The 17,968-nt window shown below is 60.0% G+C and overlaps 1 long non-coding RNA gene across 1 annotated transcript; it reads left to right on the forward strand.

Annotated features, from left to right (window-relative positions):
• Positions 1 to 3,596: 3,596 nt before the first annotated feature.
• LOC148182612 (uncharacterized) lies at positions 3,597 to 6,611 on the forward strand. Its single transcript, XR_015774493.1, has 3 exons — positions 3,597 to 3,807; positions 3,919 to 4,003; positions 4,146 to 6,611. It is a non-coding gene; the product is annotated as an uncharacterized LOC148182612 (long non-coding RNA).
• The last annotated feature ends 11,357 nt before the right edge of the window (positions 6,612 to 17,968 follow it).

Consider the following 17,968-nt stretch of genomic DNA (forward strand, 5'->3'; position numbering starts at 1 on the left):
CGGTGAGGGGCAGCCCCTGGCCCTGTCCCTGCTCTGTGAGGTTTCCCTGGCAGGGAGTTCCTGTCGGAAAGGAAAGGGAAAGGGAAAGGGAAAGGGAAAGGGAAAGGATCAAACCCCAAACTGCAGCTGGACAAACACTGCAGTTCCAGGCTGGATCAGCAGCAAGGACAGGCTGCTGCTCTCTGAGGGGGACAGGGATGGGCTTTGCTGTCCCAATTCTAATTTGGGATGAAAATAGCTCCAGGAGCAGGGTGATGGGTGCCTGGCCCTCCCAGCCTTTCACGGCTCATTTGTGGTTCCAGGAAGGACTTCTGGGCCACCAGTGCTGCAAGAGACTTCATTTCTTTGGGCTGTCAGTTTTCCTTAACTCCCCGAGCGGTGTCATCCTGATGGAGGGAGGAATCACCGGTCCTTCCCCCTGCCCTGTCTCTGTCAATTGTCTCCAGGACTTCCCTCTCTCGCCCACCTTTCCAGTCCAGCTCTTTTTTCACTCTCAATTGCCTTATTGGCATGACACGGTCGGCGAGCATTGCCAAAGTTCATTTATCAAACGGGCCTCCCTGGAGCCGCCTTTTCTCGGCACAATTGCTCCCCAAAGACTGCCGGGGACGCCCCGGCCACGGCTGAGCGCTGCGGTTTAATGTCCTCATTAAACAGCGATGAATAATCGCCCCAGCCCTCGGCAGTGTCAGCCTGGCGCTGGCAGAGCCCGCAGCCTCTGCTCCGGCCCCGGGCAAGGGCTGCGAGCTCACCCCGAGCTGGATTTGGATTGCGGGCACCCATCCAATCCGGCCAGGAAAATCCCCGGCCGGGTGGGCTGGGACACTCAGACACAGAAATGATGATTCCTCTCCTTTTCCTGGCGTGAGGGGAGCTCAGGGGTTTGCCCAGCTCGGGATTAACACACACACACAAAACCAGTTCTCCTTCCAAAGTGTAAATCCAGTTCTGCCGGGCCTTCCCATGGAATTTGCTCCGCTGAGGGTGCCTGGGGCACTTGCAGGACTCGGAGCAGCTCCATCCCCGGCTGGGAAGTTCCTCTGCTTCCAGAGGGATGTAACTGGTGGATGTTGGAGGTGAAACTGGTGGAACTGGGAAGGAGCTCTTTGCAGGGGCACGAGGTGACAGGACGAGGGGGAATGGCCAAGGGTGAGATGGGATCCGGGGAAGGAATTCCTCCCCGGGAGGGTGGAGAGGCACAGCTTATTCCATGGATTCCCCCTCCCTGGAAGTGTCGGAGGCCAGGTCGGAGCTAGCTGGGACAGTGGCAGGTGGCTCTGCCATGGCAGGGGGTGGGAAAATGGGATTTATGTCCCATCCAGGATTCTCTGAGCCACGGCAGCCTCACCCCTGTGCTCACCCGCATCCCCCGGGATCCCGGCACAGGAGAGCCCCGCACGCGCTGACAGCAGGAATTCTGAATTCCTGACTCCTCCCGGGCAGGGCAGGGCTGGCATCCGCACCCCAATTCCCCCGGGAGCACAATCCCCGAGGGGAGCTCTGCTCTCGGCCGGCGGCACGGGCGGGTCCTGAGCCCAGCTCAGCTGAGCCGGGCTCGGTGACAGAGCCGGGACTGAGGGGACAGCGCTGATGGGCGGGCGGTGCCACGGCTCAGCTGCTGCGTGGTGACACGGAGAGCTCCGGTCAGCCCGGCCCTGGGGACAGATCCCAGCCCTGGGGACAGATCCCAGTCCCTGGGACAGATCCCTCGGGACAGATCCCAGCCCTCGGGACAGATCCCTCGGGACAGATCCCAGCCCTCGGGACAGATCCCTCGGGACAGATCCCAGCCCTCGGGACAGATCCCAGCCCTGGGGACAGATCCCAGCCCTGGGGACAGATCCCTCCAGACTCATCCCAGCCCTCGGGACTCATTCCCTGTACCCGGCCTGGGCCACTGAAGAGCTCAGGGGTGGCTCAGGAAGGAACCTCAATTCCAGGCTTCTGCTGGAACCACTTCACCCGGGCTTTTCCCACAGCCTGATGGTTTTTGGATCCTGAATCCTGAGCCACAGGTCACATCTACCTAAGGAAGGCACTGCCCCACCAAACCGCACAGGATAAAGCTCAGAAGATGCCCGGACAATTCCCCCACCTCTCTTCTTCCCTTTCTAGCTCCAAAACCCTCGCGTTTTCCCTGTTGGTTTTGGGGCTGGGCACAGCAGGTTTGTGCACGCTGCATCCAGGTCCCCTTTCCACGGCTGGGAGAGGATCCCAGCTGGAATAGGCAGCGCCCGTGGCCTCACATCCTCCCCGCTCCTCCCCAACCCTCGGGATGTTCCAGATATTCCAGCAAAACAAAGCGGCGGCCTCGTAAAGAGAAAAACCTCCTATGGAGGCACTTGAGGGAAGATTTCCCCATCCCTGCTCCGGGAGACAATGGTGGGAAGGAAGTGGGACTCATCCTCCTCATTGTTCCCAGGTTCAATCGGCTCCCGGGGATTCGCACCTCGGCAGCGAGCTGGGCTTTGTGCAGCCCCGTGGGGCAGAGCCGGGCTCTGCCGATCTCGGCTTTGCTCGGCTGAGGCCCAGCCCGTGGATGTGAGCCGGGAGGAACACCGGGCACAGAAAGGCTGCGGGTTTTTGGGGATGCTCCAGGGCTTAGGGGCCCCTGCACCGCGTCACAAGGAGCCGGCAGGAGGGTGTTTTTCTCCAGAACCTGTTTTCCAGATCCCTTGGCATCCTTCCACGGCTCTCGCCACCTGCGTCATCCTTTTACGAGGCTGCCTCGTTCCCCGGGAGCCCCTTCCCCTCCCCTTCCCTTCCCCTTCCCCTCCCCTTCCCCTCCCCTTCCCTCTCAGCACTGAGATTTTATTTATTTGTTTATAACACTTCTCCTGTCCCCAGGACGCCTTTCATCCTGGAAACACGGAGCCGTTTGGGTGACAGGAGGGAGGGAACAGCCTGGGGACACCGGCAATTGCTGTCACTCCTTAGCGTCCCTTGGGGATGCTCCAGAGCTGATCCCTGCGGGCCTGAGCCCCCGAGGACACGGAGCAGCCGGCCCGGCCACCCTCCACTGCGGCTGCTGCCTGCAGACACCAACTGCGGCTCTTGGCTCCTCTTTAAAGGCATTTTTGGTCACGGATGGAGCAATAATGCCGGGAGGTTCTGCTGCTCTCGATGCTTTCAGAGGGGGCCGTGGGCAGGGGATGCCCCCCATTATCCCGGGTTGGTCCAAACCCGGCCCAGCCTGGCCTGGAACACTTCCAGGGATGGGCCGGGCACGGGAATGGCACAGAAAAGCCCAGGTGAAGCTGCTGGGGAGGGGCAGAGGAGCTCAGGTGCGGCTGGCACAGCTCGGGGAGGGCAGGTTCCGATTTCACAGCCGGGCTGGGGGGAGCTGAACCCCCCGGCCTGGCGAGTGTCAACAGCAATTAGCGCTTCACACCCGGCCCGAGAGGGATAAACACTCCCGAGGCAGCGGGGAAGGAGTGCCAGACAGGGAGGAGGGGAGCCCCCGGGACAATGCCTGCGGATGCCACCGCCAATTTCCCCTTTTTTTGCCAAGTTGGCAGCTCGCTGGGACAGATGTTCTGCTATCCCAGACCTTTTCCTGTCTCCCCCGCGCTGCTTTGGGGTTCCTGGCTGGGGGGGTGGCCCAAGCAAGGGTTTGGTGCCCTGCAGAGTTTCGGAGGGGAGGGGGTGTGCAGGGAGAGCGGAATCACAGCGCTGATAAGGTCGGAAATGACATTTCTGACCAGCAGGTCCAGCCATTCACCCAGCGCCAAATCCCATCAGGCAGAGCTGGGATGGAGCTTTGTGCAGAAAACACCTTGGTTTTTCCGTGCTGGGAACGTGGAACAGGTACAAGTGCGGCAGCCTGAGAGGAGCTGAATGCACACATTGAGCACACTTTGTCACCGAGCCAATTTCCCGTCCTCCTTCTCAGGGAGCTGACGCAAATTTGGCTTTCAGGGTTCTCCTGTTCCTCCTGACAGTTCCCAGGAACCGTGGCTGGCTCACTCCTGTTTGCCACTCGCTGGTGAAAAACAAGAGAGAGGTGCTGAGCCCCGGGGTTGGTGGGATTCGGGATTCCACAGCATTTTCCCTGCTGGAGCCCCACGGTGGGCTGAGAAAGCAGCACTAAGGAGCTGCAACCACACCAGGTCTGGAATTAAATATTAAACCTCTCTCCCCTGCAGCCTCCACAGTGCCACTGCTAATGACATTTCCTGCTGGCACTGATGGATCCGAGCCCTGCCGTGCCAGATGCTGCCGCGGGAGCGAGGCCCTGCCGTCCTGCTGGACAGAGAGGGCAGAGAAATGAAGATTGATTCCTTGTTCCAGCACCCAGGAGCAGAGGCCCAGCAAAACTGAAATGATGATGTCAGTGCCTGAGTGAGCAGATCTCTGAGGAGAAGAGGGTCTGGCTGATTCCATCCCGAATGCAGTGTCAGGAGCTCCCAGGGAAGGCTGGAGCAGGCTGGTCTCCTCCTCAGCAGGATGCAAAGGCTGTCTGAGCCCAGCTCCTGCCCCGGGCTGGGCTCTGGGGCGAGCACAGAGTGCTGGAGGCCCGGGAGCTCCGGGCTGTGCTGATCCCCAGCTCAGGTGAATGTCCCTCCCTGAATGTCCCTCCTGGCCACCAGCCCTATCCCGGCTCCTGGAGCCCGAGGCGGCGCTGCCCCTCCTCTCCCCCAGCCCTGAGCTGCTCGGGGCCGCTCGAGCCTCGCACAAAGAGCCTTTGTGGACACGAGGAGAGGGCAGGCGGGCTCTTCAGGAGCCTGGCAGCAGCGAGTCCTGGCTGCCCATCCATGCTTGCCCTGCTCCCCAAACCTCCTTCCCTGGCTCCCCATCCCTTCCTGCCCTCCTCCCCTGGCTCCCCATCCCTGTCTGCCCTCCTCCTCCTCCTCCTCTCCCCAGCGCTGCCCTGCCCTCCTCACGCGTGCAGGGATGCGCTGCTGCTGCGGAGGGAGAGCTCCCCAAAGCGGGGATGTGCTCCTGCCTGCAGAGCCCGGCAGCTCCCCAGGGAGCCGCTGATCCCACCCAGGGCAGCTCCCGGGGACCGGGAGGAGCATCCGGAGGGTCCCCTCTGGGGGCCCGGGACCCGCAGTGCCCGTGACCCGCAGTGCCCGGGGCTGGCACCGCCCGGGACCCGCAGTGCCCAGGGCTGGCACCGCCCGAGACCCGCAGTGCCCGAGACCCGCAGTGCCCGAGACCCGCAGTGCCCGTGACCCGCAGTGCCCGTGACCCGCAGTGCCCGGGGCTGGCACCGCCCGGGACCCGCAGTGCCCGGGGCTGGCACCGCCCGGGACCCGCAGTGCCCGGGGCTGGCACCGCCCGTGACCCGCAGTGCCCGGGGCTGGCACTGCCCGGGACCGGCACCGCCCGGGGCTGGCACCGCCCGGGGCTCCCCGGGAGTGACAAACATCAGGCAGGCTCCCTGGCAGATGCGCTGCCGTCAGTTCGGGGGTTGTTCCCCCGCAGTCACATGGATCCCATTAGCGCTGCGCTTAACATGAAGCAGAAGCAGCCACAGCCACCAGCGCCGCCCCGGCACAGACACAAATCTCGGGATGAAATCAGGCCAGAGCTCTGCTGTGCCTGGCTCCAGGGCTCTGGGAGCCGGGAGGGCACGCAGGGGCCGCCTGGAACATTTTTCCTCGGGGCGGGGGAAGCCACCCGGGGCAGCTCGCTGATGTCAAGCGGTTGTTTTTTAGTAGAGGGATGGGAACTCCCTGTGAGCTGTAATTCCATGGGTTTCACTTTCTGCATGGGAACTCCCTGTGTTCCACACGTCCTTGTTATTTACCAGCAGCGCTCCATAATCCTTGTTTTCTGGATGGAAACTCCCCGAGCTCCATCCACCCCCAGCCCCGTGCGAGCGGCCCCGGGCAGGCAGCGCTCGCCGACGGCTTTGCAAACATCCATTTATTTTCCTTCAAAGAAAGCCACCGAGCGCCTTTTCCTCGCCCTCTCCACCCCCTGTGTTCGTGCAAATCCACAGAACCCGCGGCCGGGACAGGGATTGCAACACGCGGCTGGTTGGGCAAGAGTCCGGCAGCAGAGGCGGGCGGGGGGCACCCTCCTGCAGGGTGCTGGTGACACTCTGTGGTGACAGCTCTGACACAAGCCACCCCTCCTGGGGGGCTGGCACAGCCCCTCGGGCTCGGCCCGATTCACTGCAGTGTCAAACAATTAACTTTTTCACACTTGCAGCCTCTAAACTCGCCCATAACTCAGAGGCGACAGACTCGGTGTTTATTTTCTGCTTGAGGAGGAGTCGGGTGCAGCTTCCAAAGGAAAACAAGCTCTTCCCAGATTTACAGCCGGGCTCCGGGCCGCAGGACACGCGGCCGGGGGCTGGCACAGCTGAGGGCCGGGTCCTTGCCTGCAGAAAGCGGCATTGAGGAAGCGATTCCAGCGGCATAGAGCCGGGCTGTGGATGAGTCACTGTCCCCTGAGTCACCGTGGATGCAGCAGCAGCCGGTGACACCGATGGTGACACCAATTAGAACATGATGGGCTCAGGGCATGGGGAAAGCCTGGCTGGGTCATGCTGTGCCCTCGAGCCCCATGACGAGGCACAGCTGCTCACCTGCCGAGGATTTTATTCCCTTTGGAAGCTTTTGGGAGCAGGGATGTGAACTTGTCCCGCGGGAATCCCGCATCCACGCTCAGGGCTTTGGATTCTGTCCGGCTGGGCAGCGCGGCTGTCGTGCTGCACCGAGCCCCAGCTCAGCTCCAGCTGCCCCTTGTTCTGCTGCCCACAGCCCTGCACAGCTCCCCTGCCACGGCAGGGTGTGCCAGGGCTGACAGGCCATGGATCCACACAGGAATATTCCCAGCGGGAAGCAGAAGCTCCGCTCCTGCCTGCCCGGGGGCTGCCCGTGGTGGGGCTGGGTGAGGAGGAGGAGGAGGAGGAGGGGGAGGAGGGCTGGGGCTGGGTTTGCAGCAGGTGCTGCTCAGCTTTGCCACCCTCTGTTTGTTTCTCCAGGCTGGAGATGTTTTGGGTGCTGTAACAGGGGAAGGGTTGCATAAAACCCGTGCCTGAGGACAGCCTGGGTTTGCAGCCTGGCCGGGGAGGGACACCAGGGACCAGAAATCTGCAGCCAAAGCTGGGCCTGGCTCGTGAGTGTGGGTCCTGATGCTGCCAGATGAGCCAAGGAATTTGCTCAGAACATCCATATTTTGGTTGGAAGCAGGAGCACCTTCCCAGTCTGCTGTAAGCAGTCCAGTTGCTACACAGGGATTGTTTTTTATAGCAACATCTCCAAGGCCTCAGCCTCGTTATCCCCATTTTTAGAAATGGAGAAGTAAGCAAAGGGAGGTGCTGCTGCTCTCAGAAGGTCTCCTGAGGGGCCAGCAGCACATCCCAGCTTCCCTGGAAGCCCCGTGGGCAGACAGGGAATCATCCTGGGAGCAGCTCCCAGCCCCCCCAGCCATTCCCTGCCCCACAGCTGCTGCTCCAGGCTGACGGGAGGTTAAAAATGCAGCCCGTGGGGAGAGCAAAGCCTGCCCGTGCCTGCAGCAAGCTTCTCGCCTGCAGTTATTGCCTGGGGATTAGCAAAGGTCAGCCTTTAGTGCTCCAGCCCTTCCCAGTCTCTTCCTTTACTGCAGGTTCAGAGATTTTGTTGATTTAGCCTGATCTGGAAGTGCGTGGAAAAATCCCAGCCAGCCCGGGGGAGCCAGGGGAGCAGAATTCCTGCAGCAGATGTCATGGTGCTGGCAGGGTATAATTCCCCACCCCTGGCTGGGAGTTTACGGGGTCCTGGTGGGCACCAAGCTCCTCATCAGCCCAGGCTGTGCCCGCCTGTCCCTGGCACCCTCCCTCTGGAAAAGCTGGATCCTGCTTCACCCTCTGCTCCTGCTGCTCCTGCCTGTTCAGTCTTTTCATCTCTTTTCTCCCTCCCGCCCATCTTCACTTTGCCCTGACAACTTTTCCTCCTGCCGTGCAGGATGTGGGAGGGATGAGAGCTGCAGATAATGAATAACCCCGGCTCTGCTCAGCTCTGCCTTCCTGGGAGAGCTCCGAGATTCCTGCTGCCCCCACCTCTGCCTCCCCCTGCAAGTGCTCTCACCCCAGTCATGTGCTGTCTGTTCCCAGAGCCTGATAAATCACAGCTGGCAGCTCCTGCTCCCAAAGACTCTGCTTTTATGGCTTTGGATCCGGTTTGAGCTTTTCCCCCGTCAGAGGGGTCACTGCAGTTTATCCCCAGGAAACTCCAGTGTGCAGCAGCAGCTCTGTGCTGAGATCTTGGGTAGGAGAGACTTCCCAGCTCCCCAAGGAGAGGAGGAATTGCTTCTCCTGCCTCTGTCCCTTCCTGCAGCTCTGCAGGTGGGTCAGGCTCAGGGCGAGGGTTCCTGATCTCTCCTCTGTGTGCTGCCTCCACTGCTTCCCTGCTGTTGGCTCAGCTGCAAAGAAGCACTTGGCCTGGAAAAAGAAATGATCCAGAAAGGCAAACTCAGCACCTGGACAAAGTGGAGGCCTGGGACAGGACCAGATCGGTGCTGCTGCAGAAATTGCCCGAGCAAAGAGCAGGAAAGCAGGGAGAGGCCGAGGAGAAGCTGCTGCTGAGCTCTGCTCTCTTCCCGAGCCTCGGGGTAAGTCCCACGCTGGATCCATCCCGCTCAGGAGGCAGCAGCCAGGCAGGGCTGAACTCTCTGTGTCACACCAATCCTGCAGGAGCCCGGCCACCAGAAACCTCTCCCGCCCTGCAGAGCCCCGGGGAACACTCCCAGTGCTATTCCATGGTGTGGATGCCACCGGCAGCTGCAGCTGAGGCTGTGGAGCCCATCCAGCTGTGCAGCTTCTCCAGCTGTGCAGCTTCTCCAGCACTCCTGGCGCTGCCAGATCCACTGAGCCGTGCTGCAGAGCTCTGGTGTTATCCAGGTGAATGTTCCATGCACAGAAAGGAGCCTCTGGCATCCCTGCGGGGTGGGGGATGCTGGGGAAGGGCCCCCTTTGCTCCAGAAACCCCCTGGATCCCAAAGCTGGATCCAGCAGCTGGAAAAAGAGCAGCCCTGGGATCACCCAGGTTTATCCCTCTCCAGGGTCTGGATTTGGGATGTGGGGCTGCCCCTTTTGCCACATCTCCCCAGGAGAGGGGCTGAAGGACATTCAGCCTTTCATCCCCCTTTCCAGCTGTGCCCCTTCCCTGTGGGGAGCTGGGGGTGGACACCTCCCTCAGCTCCAGATGTTCACACTGGTTTATTTTGGGTGCTTCCCTGGCTCTCTGTCCCCTTTCCTCTTCCCATTCCAAGAGCTGGAAAAGCCCTGTGACTTTGTTTTCCATTCCTGGCCTGACTTTAATCCCTGTCCCGGTGTTCTGTCCCTGCACCTCCTGCCAGCTGCAGGAATCGAGCATTCCAACACTTTTCCCATCTGCTCCCCAAACCAATATCAACCAAGACCCCTTGGAGGTGAGGGAGAGGAGGTGAGGACGTGGCTGCTCCTCAGAGGGCCCCATCCCTGTGGGATTTTGTGTCTCCTGGGCAGACACAGCCCCAGGACACTTTTCCTCTTGCCCGGGGGATGCTGAGAGAAGAGCCAGCGGTTGCTGCTCCCCACCCAGCGCTGCTCCCTGGAGCTGCCCCTGCTGTGGGAGCACAGGGAGAGGAGGGGCTGGATCCTCCAGAGCAGGAGCACATTTCCACCTCCCACTCAGGTTCACTTAAGGAGCGTTACGGGGCTGGGCTTGGCCCCGAGGCTGCGGGGTCAGCACCACACAATATCCTGTTGACATCACCCCTGAGGGGCAGCTCCCCAGGGGAAGGGGCCTTGCCGAGCTGCTCCTCGGCACAAACACCTCCAAGAGGGCTCTGGCCTCCCCTCCAGCCTCCCCTGGCTCCCTTATCCAGCATCCTCAAGGAAAAGGTGGCGAGGGAAGAGTGGCCCTTTTCCCTCTGGCCCATCCCGGCCGCGCTCCGGGGAGGGGGCCGGGGGTCTGGATAACCTGCCTCATTAGTGGCTGTATGACATCATTATCTCACATTAGCCACACTCTTCCAGAGGTAATTGTGAAGCCTCTGGAATGGCCCTGTGACCTTTAATTAATGCAGCGGGGCCTTTTCCTTTGCGGTTCCTCACTCTGCCTCGAGCAGCTGCTTCTTGTTAAGATGCCAGAGCAGGGGAGCCTTGGTCCCATGCCGGGAGTTTCTGAGCCTCTCTCCCCCGGGGGAGGAATAAAAAAGGTGCAGGAACAGCCTCAGCTGCGCCTGGCTTGCTGCAGCCTCTTTCCAGCAGCCTCTCGCTGGCTTCAGGCGCTGCCTGGGCAATTACCCAGGAGCTGATTATCCCAGCCAGGGCTCCTGCCCTGCCCACGCTGCCGGAAGGGCTCTTGGAAAAGTGGGGATGTGGAACCAACAGAGAGACCAAGGACTTTGGCTTGGAAAAGGAAAAGGAAGAATTCAGGGAGAAATTTTGGGTGGGGAAGTCCTGGCACAGGGCACCCAGCTGTGCCCCTGGATCCCTGGAAGTGTCCAAGGCCAGGTTGGACAGGGCTTGGAGCAGCCTGGGACAGTGGGAGGTGGCCCTGGCCGTGGCAGGGGGAGGGACTGAGCTTTTTCCCAGCCCAAACCATTCCAGGATTCCATGATTTGTCCCAGCGCTGGGTTTTTATGTTTTCTGCTCTGCCCAGGCTGCTGGGAGCCCCCTGAGGCACTGGAATGGATAATCCAGAGTCATTCCTGTGGCACCAGCTCTAATCCTAATTCTGCCTCAGCAACCTCTGTAAAACCCTCCAGCCTGAGGAGATCAGGGCTGGCTGCCTCTCTCCGTGGGGCTTCGTATTCAAAAATGTGGAAACAAATGAAAGGCAGCTCCGTTCAGATCGGAGCTTTTCATTCCCAGGTGAGGGAAGGCAGAGGATTTCAGGATTGGGGAGTGCTCAGGTCCTTGGGAGCCATCAGCAGGCAGAACTTGAGCTGTTCTGACAGTGGCATTTGCACTGCTCAGGCCTTGGGGCTGAGCCTGCAGCTGCTCTTGGCACAGCTGGCACAGCTGGCACAGCTGGCACAGCTGGCACAGCGTCACCGTCCCCCGCTGCCGCCGCATCCACAGGCGCTTGGAAACCCTTCCCGTGGGCAGAGCGGGAATTCCCAAATTCCCGAGAATTTCGGAATTCCTGCTTTGGAGCCTCGGGATCGAGAGGGTTAATGGATGTCCTGGGTTCTGCTCTAATCCAAGCAGGGCTGGAGCCGGGAATGAGCGAGCCGGGAATGAGCGAGCCGGGAATGAGCGAGCCGGGAATGAGCGAGCAGGGAATGGGGAGCCGGGAATGGGGAGCCGGGAATGAGCGAGCGGGACTGAGCGAGCCGGGAATGAGCGAGCAGGGAATGGGGAGCCGGGAATGAGTGAGCCGGGAATGAGCGAGCAGGGAATGGGGAGCCGGGAATGAGCGAGCCGGGAATGAGTGAGCAGGGAATGGGGAGCCGGGAATGGGGAGCCGGGAATGGGGAGCCGGGAATGGGGAGCCGGGAATGGGGAGCCGGGAATGGGGAGCCAGGAATGGGGAGCCGGGAATGGGGAGCCGGGAATGAGCGAGCAGGAATGAACGAGCGGGAATGGGGAGCCGGGAATGAGCGAGCCGGGAATGAGCGAGCAGGGAATGGGGAGCCGGAAATGAGCGAGCGGGAATGGGGAGCCGGAAATGAGCGAGCGGGAATGGGGAGCCGGGAATGGGGAGCCGGGAATGGGGAGCCGGGAATGAGCGAGCCGGGAATGGGGAGCCGGGAATGAGCGAGCCGGGAATGAACAAGCCTGGAATGAGCGAGCCGGGAATGAACGAGCAGCTCGAGCAGGACCTGCCGGGTTTGGCTACAACCAGACCTGGGCCCGATCTTGGGAGCTGCTGGCAGCGGGTGGGATGGGATCAGGGATGGGATCAGGGATGGGATCAGGGATGGGATCAGGGCCGGGATCAGGGATCAGGGCCAGGATCAGGGATCAGGGCCAGGATCAGGGATCAGGGATCAGGGCTGGGATCAGAGCCAGGAACCATGTGCAGACACTACAACACCGCAGCCACAGCGCCCGGGCGGGAGTCGGAGCTGCTGGGAACGAGGTGAGGAAGTCGGGACCTTGCGGGCTGCCAGGGCCCTGCAGATGTGGAACAGCTTGTGTTTGGGGCTGGGCTGGGAGGAGAGGCCCTTTCAACCCCAAACATCGTTAATCAGCGCTGGGACAGCGCGCGGAGCTGAGGCTGCTGCTCCTGCTACCGTTGTCCTTTCCAGCCGGAGCAGGGAGGGGAGAGCTTGGACGCTCCGGGAGAAGTCTCAGGTCCTTCTCCCTTTCTATGCCTCGTTCCAGAGCCTGGCCTTGCTCCTGCTGGCCAGGCTGGTGACCGTGGTGGCCACCAGTGCCCATCCCAAGGCAGCCTGGTTTTGGGTGCAGGAGAGGAAGGGCACAGAGGGGTGGCCCAGGAGACCTCACTGCAGGGGCTGCTCTGGGGAGCAGGGACAGGAGCCAGAGGAAGGCTGGAGCTGTGCCAGGGGGTATTTTTGGGAAAGGTTGTTCCCCCAGAGGCTGCTGGGGCACTGCCCAGGCTCCCCAGGGAATGGTGACGTTCCCGAGGCTGCCGGAGCTCCAGGAGCGCTTGGACAGCGCTGCCAGGGATGCGCAGGCTGCGATTTTGGGCTGTCCTGGCAGGAATAAGAGCTGGATGATCCCTGTGGGTCCCTCCCCACTCAGGACGTGGCTCTGTGAGCTCTGATTTGACTCAGCCTGAGGCTTTTTGCCCCAAACACCCCAAAGGGAGGACAGACCCCACCCCAGAGCCCTTTGGGTGCTGCGGGCACGGAGCTGCTGCTGCCTCGGGGGTTTGGCACCAGGGACCTCCCTGCATCACCGAGCATTTCTGCTCCAGCATGAGGCAGGGCAGCTGGGGCATTAATAAGCAGACAGGACTCAGTTCCTTCATGCAGGAAAAGCAGATTTTTTATTCACATAACTCATTTTTATACATTTTTCACAGGCCTCATGCGCAGCTCTGGGCACGAGTAGTTTCCTTGCCACTAAATTCACTGGTTAAAAGATGTTTTGAGTGTTCGTGCTGAGACTCTTCCTATTCATAGATGTTTGTATTTTTCTTTGTGCATTCTCACAGGACAAATTTATTGTTTATGTAGGTGCAAACTTATTTTTCTCTCTGAGAATAGGTTATTGTGCTAAGTGCCTTCCTTCTTACGATTTTTCCTTATGGGAACTCAGAAGTTACTTCTGGCTTAGCTAGAGCAGCAGAGTCTAAACCATTTATAATGCTTTTGTAATATCTCTGTTTGCAACAGGCAGAGAGTCCTGACTTGCCCGAGGCAGCGTCAGCAAAGACCCCGAGGGTTTTCCCCTCTCCCGGAGGCACCGCAGCAGCCGGGGGGATGCTCAGGAGACCCCCCTGCCCTCCCCGGGCTGCTCCGGTACCACCACAGCCCCCGACTCCGGTTTCAGGATTCCCACAGACTCGCTCCACAGAATTTGAACCCCCGGAGAGGAGTTTAAAAATCCAGGGGAGCCGCTGACTTCGTGGCTGTAAGTGACATCTAGTGGAAGCGGCAGGGAAAGGAGGGAACAGGTAAAAAACACCCGATCCCCTCGGATTCGGGAGGGAGAAACGGATTCCTGGGAGCTGGAACTTCAGCCCAGAGACCCTTTCAGGACTTGTAAGTAAAAAATAAATCGAATAAACAGAATAATGATATGGATTAATAATGGAATAATAAAATAGGATAAAGAGAGAAAATAAAGAGAATAAAGAGAATGGCTTTGTCTGCCAGGGGAGAGATTGTCTCTCCTCAGTGGACAGCATGGGAAGGGAGGTGGCTGGGACATGGCAGAGGTCACCTGGCCCTGCAGCTGCTGTCCCCAAGGCAGGAGCACCACAGGCCGTGCTGTGTGCTACAGAGTCACGGAATCATGGAACAGTTTGGGTTGGAAGAACTCCAAAGCTCATCCAGTGCCACCCATGGCACAGCAGGGACACCTTCCACTGAGCCCTGCCCAGCCTGGCTTTGGGCGTTCTCAGGGGCAGCCACAGCTGCTCTGACCCAACCCTCTCATCCCTTTGGCTCGTCCTGCTGGCATCTCCACCCGGGGACAGTGTCCCACAGCCCGGGCCTGCCCAGACCGAGCTGGGGACTCACAGACCCTGTGCCCTGGGACCACTGCCCGCGAGTCCTGAGCCCTTCCTGCTGCCCCCGGGACATCTCCCTGCTCTGTTCCCCTCTCCCCGGGACATCTCCCTGCTCTGTTCCCCTCTCCCTGCTCTGTTCCCCTCTCCCCGGGACATCTCCCTGCTCTGTTCCCCTCTCCCTGCTCTGTTCCCCTCTCCCCGGGACATCTCCCTGCTCTGTTCCCCTCTCCCTGCTCCATTCCCCTCTCCCCGGGACATCTCCCTGCTCTGTTCCCCTCTCCCTGCTCTGTTCCCCTCTCCCCGGGACATCTCCCTGCTCTGTTCCCCTCTCCCTGCTCCATTCCCCTCTCCCCGGGACATCTCCCTGCTCTGTTCCCCTCTCCCTGCTCCATTCCCCTCTCCCCGGGACATCTCCCTGCTCTGTTCCCCTCTCCCCGGGACATCTCCCTGCTCCATTCCCCTCTCCCCAGGACATCTCCCTGCTCTGTTCCCCTCTCCCCGGGACATCTCCCTGCTCCATTCCCCTCTCCCCAGGACATCTCCCTGCTCTGTTCCCCTCTTTCCAGAACATCTCCCTGCTCTGTTCCCCTCTCCCCGGCGCTGTCACTGTCCCCGCTCCATCTCCCCTCTGTTTCCCCGGCCCTGCCCCGGCCGGAGGGTCCCGCCGGCTCCGCGGCCGCTGCCCGGGGCTGCTCTTGCGAGAGCGAAGCCAAAGCTTGCGCAGAAATCTGAAACCCGGCGAGACTTGGATTAGCAAGCCGAAACTCCGGCCAGGAGCCGGGCTTTGGGAAGAGCTTGGCAGAGTTTCAGGCGAGTGCGGGCTGGGTTTCAAGGGAGCCGAGCGTGACCTTTGCATGAGCCCGCTGCTGGCGGCTCGGGGAGCACGGGCTGGAATTTTAACAGAGCTTGGGGAGCGAGTTTCAGGCAAAAAAAAAAGAAACCAAACCCCAAAACCAAAAAAACTTAATGGGTTTGGGCAAAAACAATGCGGAGCTGGGGTGGTTTGGGGGTGATAATTGCTGCTCACCTGCCCCCAAACCAGCAAAACCAGCCGGGTGGTTGCGGCTTCGCTGCACTCGCAGTTTCACTGCAGGGTTAACCCTTTCCTCAGCTCGGAGCTGTTCCTCCCGGCTTTCCCTGGGCTGGATCCGAATTCCTGTTTTTTCAGGAATCCCCGGGGAAGTTTCCTGCGGGGTCCGGGCTGTTCGTGAGCAGCCCAGCATTCCCTGATCCCGGGCTGAGCTCTGACAGCTCGGACCGCGCAGGAATTTGTGGGAAGGAAGGGATGGATGGGATCGGGGGCAGATCCCGAGCTGGGAGGGCAGGGCGAGCACAAGGCCGCTGCTGTCAGTGCCTGAGGCACCGGGATCATCCAGCTAAAAGCGAAGGAGGAATGAGAAAATAATCACAAATAAACCTCTCTGTCCCGGGAAGGGCCGAGCTTGTCTCTCTCCTGGAGCTGTGGACAGATTTCTTTTTCCGTCGTGCTTTATTTTTTTTTCCATTGCTTTTGCTACAATCTCTCCGTTCCTGCCCTGCCGCGCAGCGTGTGATGGGTGTAGATCAGGGCAGGGAGGATCTTCCTAATCAAACCCACATTTCTCTGCATTGTCTGGGTTCTCTCCCGGGGAACTCAGCCAAACCCCCGCCCTCGGGAGCTTTCGGCCCTGCTTTGGAAAGCTGCACAAAGGTAGAATTCTCCCAAATGGAGTTTCTTGGGCAGGAAGGGAATTATTCCACATTGCCCCGAGAGCTCCTCTCCCAGAAACTGAGGTTTCTTTAGGCTGGGAGTGGTGAGTGCCGAGCCTGGAGCCACAGAAGGTGTCTCTATCCCGAAGGAAGTGCCCTCCACGGCATTCCCGGTTTTCCTGCCTTTTCCATGCCCTTGATCCTGGCTGTTTCTCCCACGCCGTGTCCCGCCAGGCCCAGGGGCCACAGCTGCTGCGTTATTCGGGGCCCTTCTCCCGTTACAGGTTGGCTTTGGATATTTATATCACAGCCAGATCCCAGGGCATCCATCCGGGACGTGCTGGGTGCCATCCACAGCATGGCTGGAGTAACTGCAGCGTCCCAGTGTCATCCCAGTGTCATCCCAGTGTCATCCCAGTGTCATCCCAGTGTCATCCCAGTATCATCCCAGTGCCATCCCAGTGTCATCCCAGTGTCATCCCAGTGTCATCCCAGTGCCATCCCAGTGCCATCCCAGTGTCATCCCAGTGTCATCCCAGTGTCATCCCAGTGTCATCCCAGTATCCCAGTGTCATCCCAGTGACATCCCAGTATCCCAGTGTCATCCCAGTGTCATCCCAGTATCCCAGTATCATCCCAGTATCCCAGTGTCATCCCAGTGACATCCCAGTGTCATCCCAGTGTCATCCCAGTGTCATATCCCAGTATCCCAGTATCATCCCAGTATCCCAGTGTCATCCCGGTGACATCCCAGTGTCATCCCAGTGTCATCCCAGTATCATCCCAGTGTCATCCCAGTGTCATCCCAGTGACATCCCAGTATCCCAGTGTCATCCCAGTGTCATCCCAGTATCCCAGTATCATCCCAGTGTCATCCCAGTGTCATCCCAGTGTCATCCCAGTGTCCCAGTGTCATCCCAGTGTCATCCCAGTATCCCAGTGTCATCCCAGTGACATCCCAGTATCCCAGTGTCATCCCAGTGCCATCCACAGCATGGGGCTGGAGTAACCCTGCAGCATCCCAGTATCATCCCAGTATCATCCCAGTGTCATCCCAGTATCCCAGTATCATCCCGGTATCCCAGTGTCATCCCAGTACCATCCCAGTGTCATCCCAGTGTCATCCCAGAGTCATCCCAGTGACATCCCAGTATCCCAGTGTCATCCCAGTACCATCCCAGTATCATTCCAGTGTCATCCCAGTGTCACCCACAGCATGGGGCTGGAGTAACCCTGCAGCATCCCAGTATCATCCCAGTATCATTCCAGTGTCATCCCAGTATCATCCCAGTATCATCCCGGTATCCCAGTGTCATCCCAGTGTCATCGACAGCATGGGGCTGGAGTAACGCCCAGTGTCATCCCAGTATCCCAGTATCATCCCAGTATCCCAGTGTCATCCCAGTACCATCCCAGTGTCATCCCAGTGTCATCCCAGTGTCATCCCAGTGACATCCCAGTATCCCAGTGTCATCCCAGTGCCATCCACAGCATGGGGCTGGAGTAACGCCCAGTGTCATCCCAGTGTCATCCCAGTATCATCCCAGTATCCCAGTGTCATCCCAGTACCATCCCAGTATCATTCCAGTGTCATCCCAGTGTCACCCACAGCATGGGGCTGGAGTAACCCTGCAGCACCCCAGTATCATCCCAGTATCATTCCAGGGTCATCCCAGTATCATCCCAGTATCATCCCGGTATCCCAGTGTCATCCCAGTGTCATCGACAGCATGGGGCTGGAGTAACGCCCAGTGTCATCCCAGTGTCATCCCAGTGTCATCCCAGTGTCATCCCAGTGTCATCCCAGTATCATCCCAGTATCATCCCAGTATCATCCCAGTATCATCCCAGTATCATCCCAGTATCATCCCAGCATCTGGCACCTGAGAGCTGCAGCCAGGAATCCCAGGAAGGAACGGGAACCAAGATGGAAACGGGCCCCGGGCTCTCCAGTGCCACTAACCGTCCTTGGCAAGGTGGCACCGTGCCCCTCTGCCACCCCTGGGCTCAGGGACAGCTGGACATGCCCCTAAGGCCACGCTGGCCTTTCCTGGCCCCGCTGAAAGGAAGGGAAGGGGTGGCTGAGGTTTCATTTCCCCGTGGAGCTGTGTGGGTTCCTCCCTGGGCAGCCGGAGGGGAACACAGCCTGGGCCGTGTCCTGCTCCTGTGGGGTGTGTGTGGGGTGGGTGCAGCACGGCTGGGGCTGGCCTGGG

This window comes from Pseudopodoces humilis, chromosome 24, assembly GCF_049639895.1.
Source record: "Pseudopodoces humilis isolate 2021_Gansu_Grassland_sample_001 chromosome 24, ASM4963989v1, whole genome shotgun sequence".
Taxonomy (NCBI): Eukaryota; Metazoa; Chordata; class Aves; order Passeriformes; family Paridae; genus Pseudopodoces; species Pseudopodoces humilis.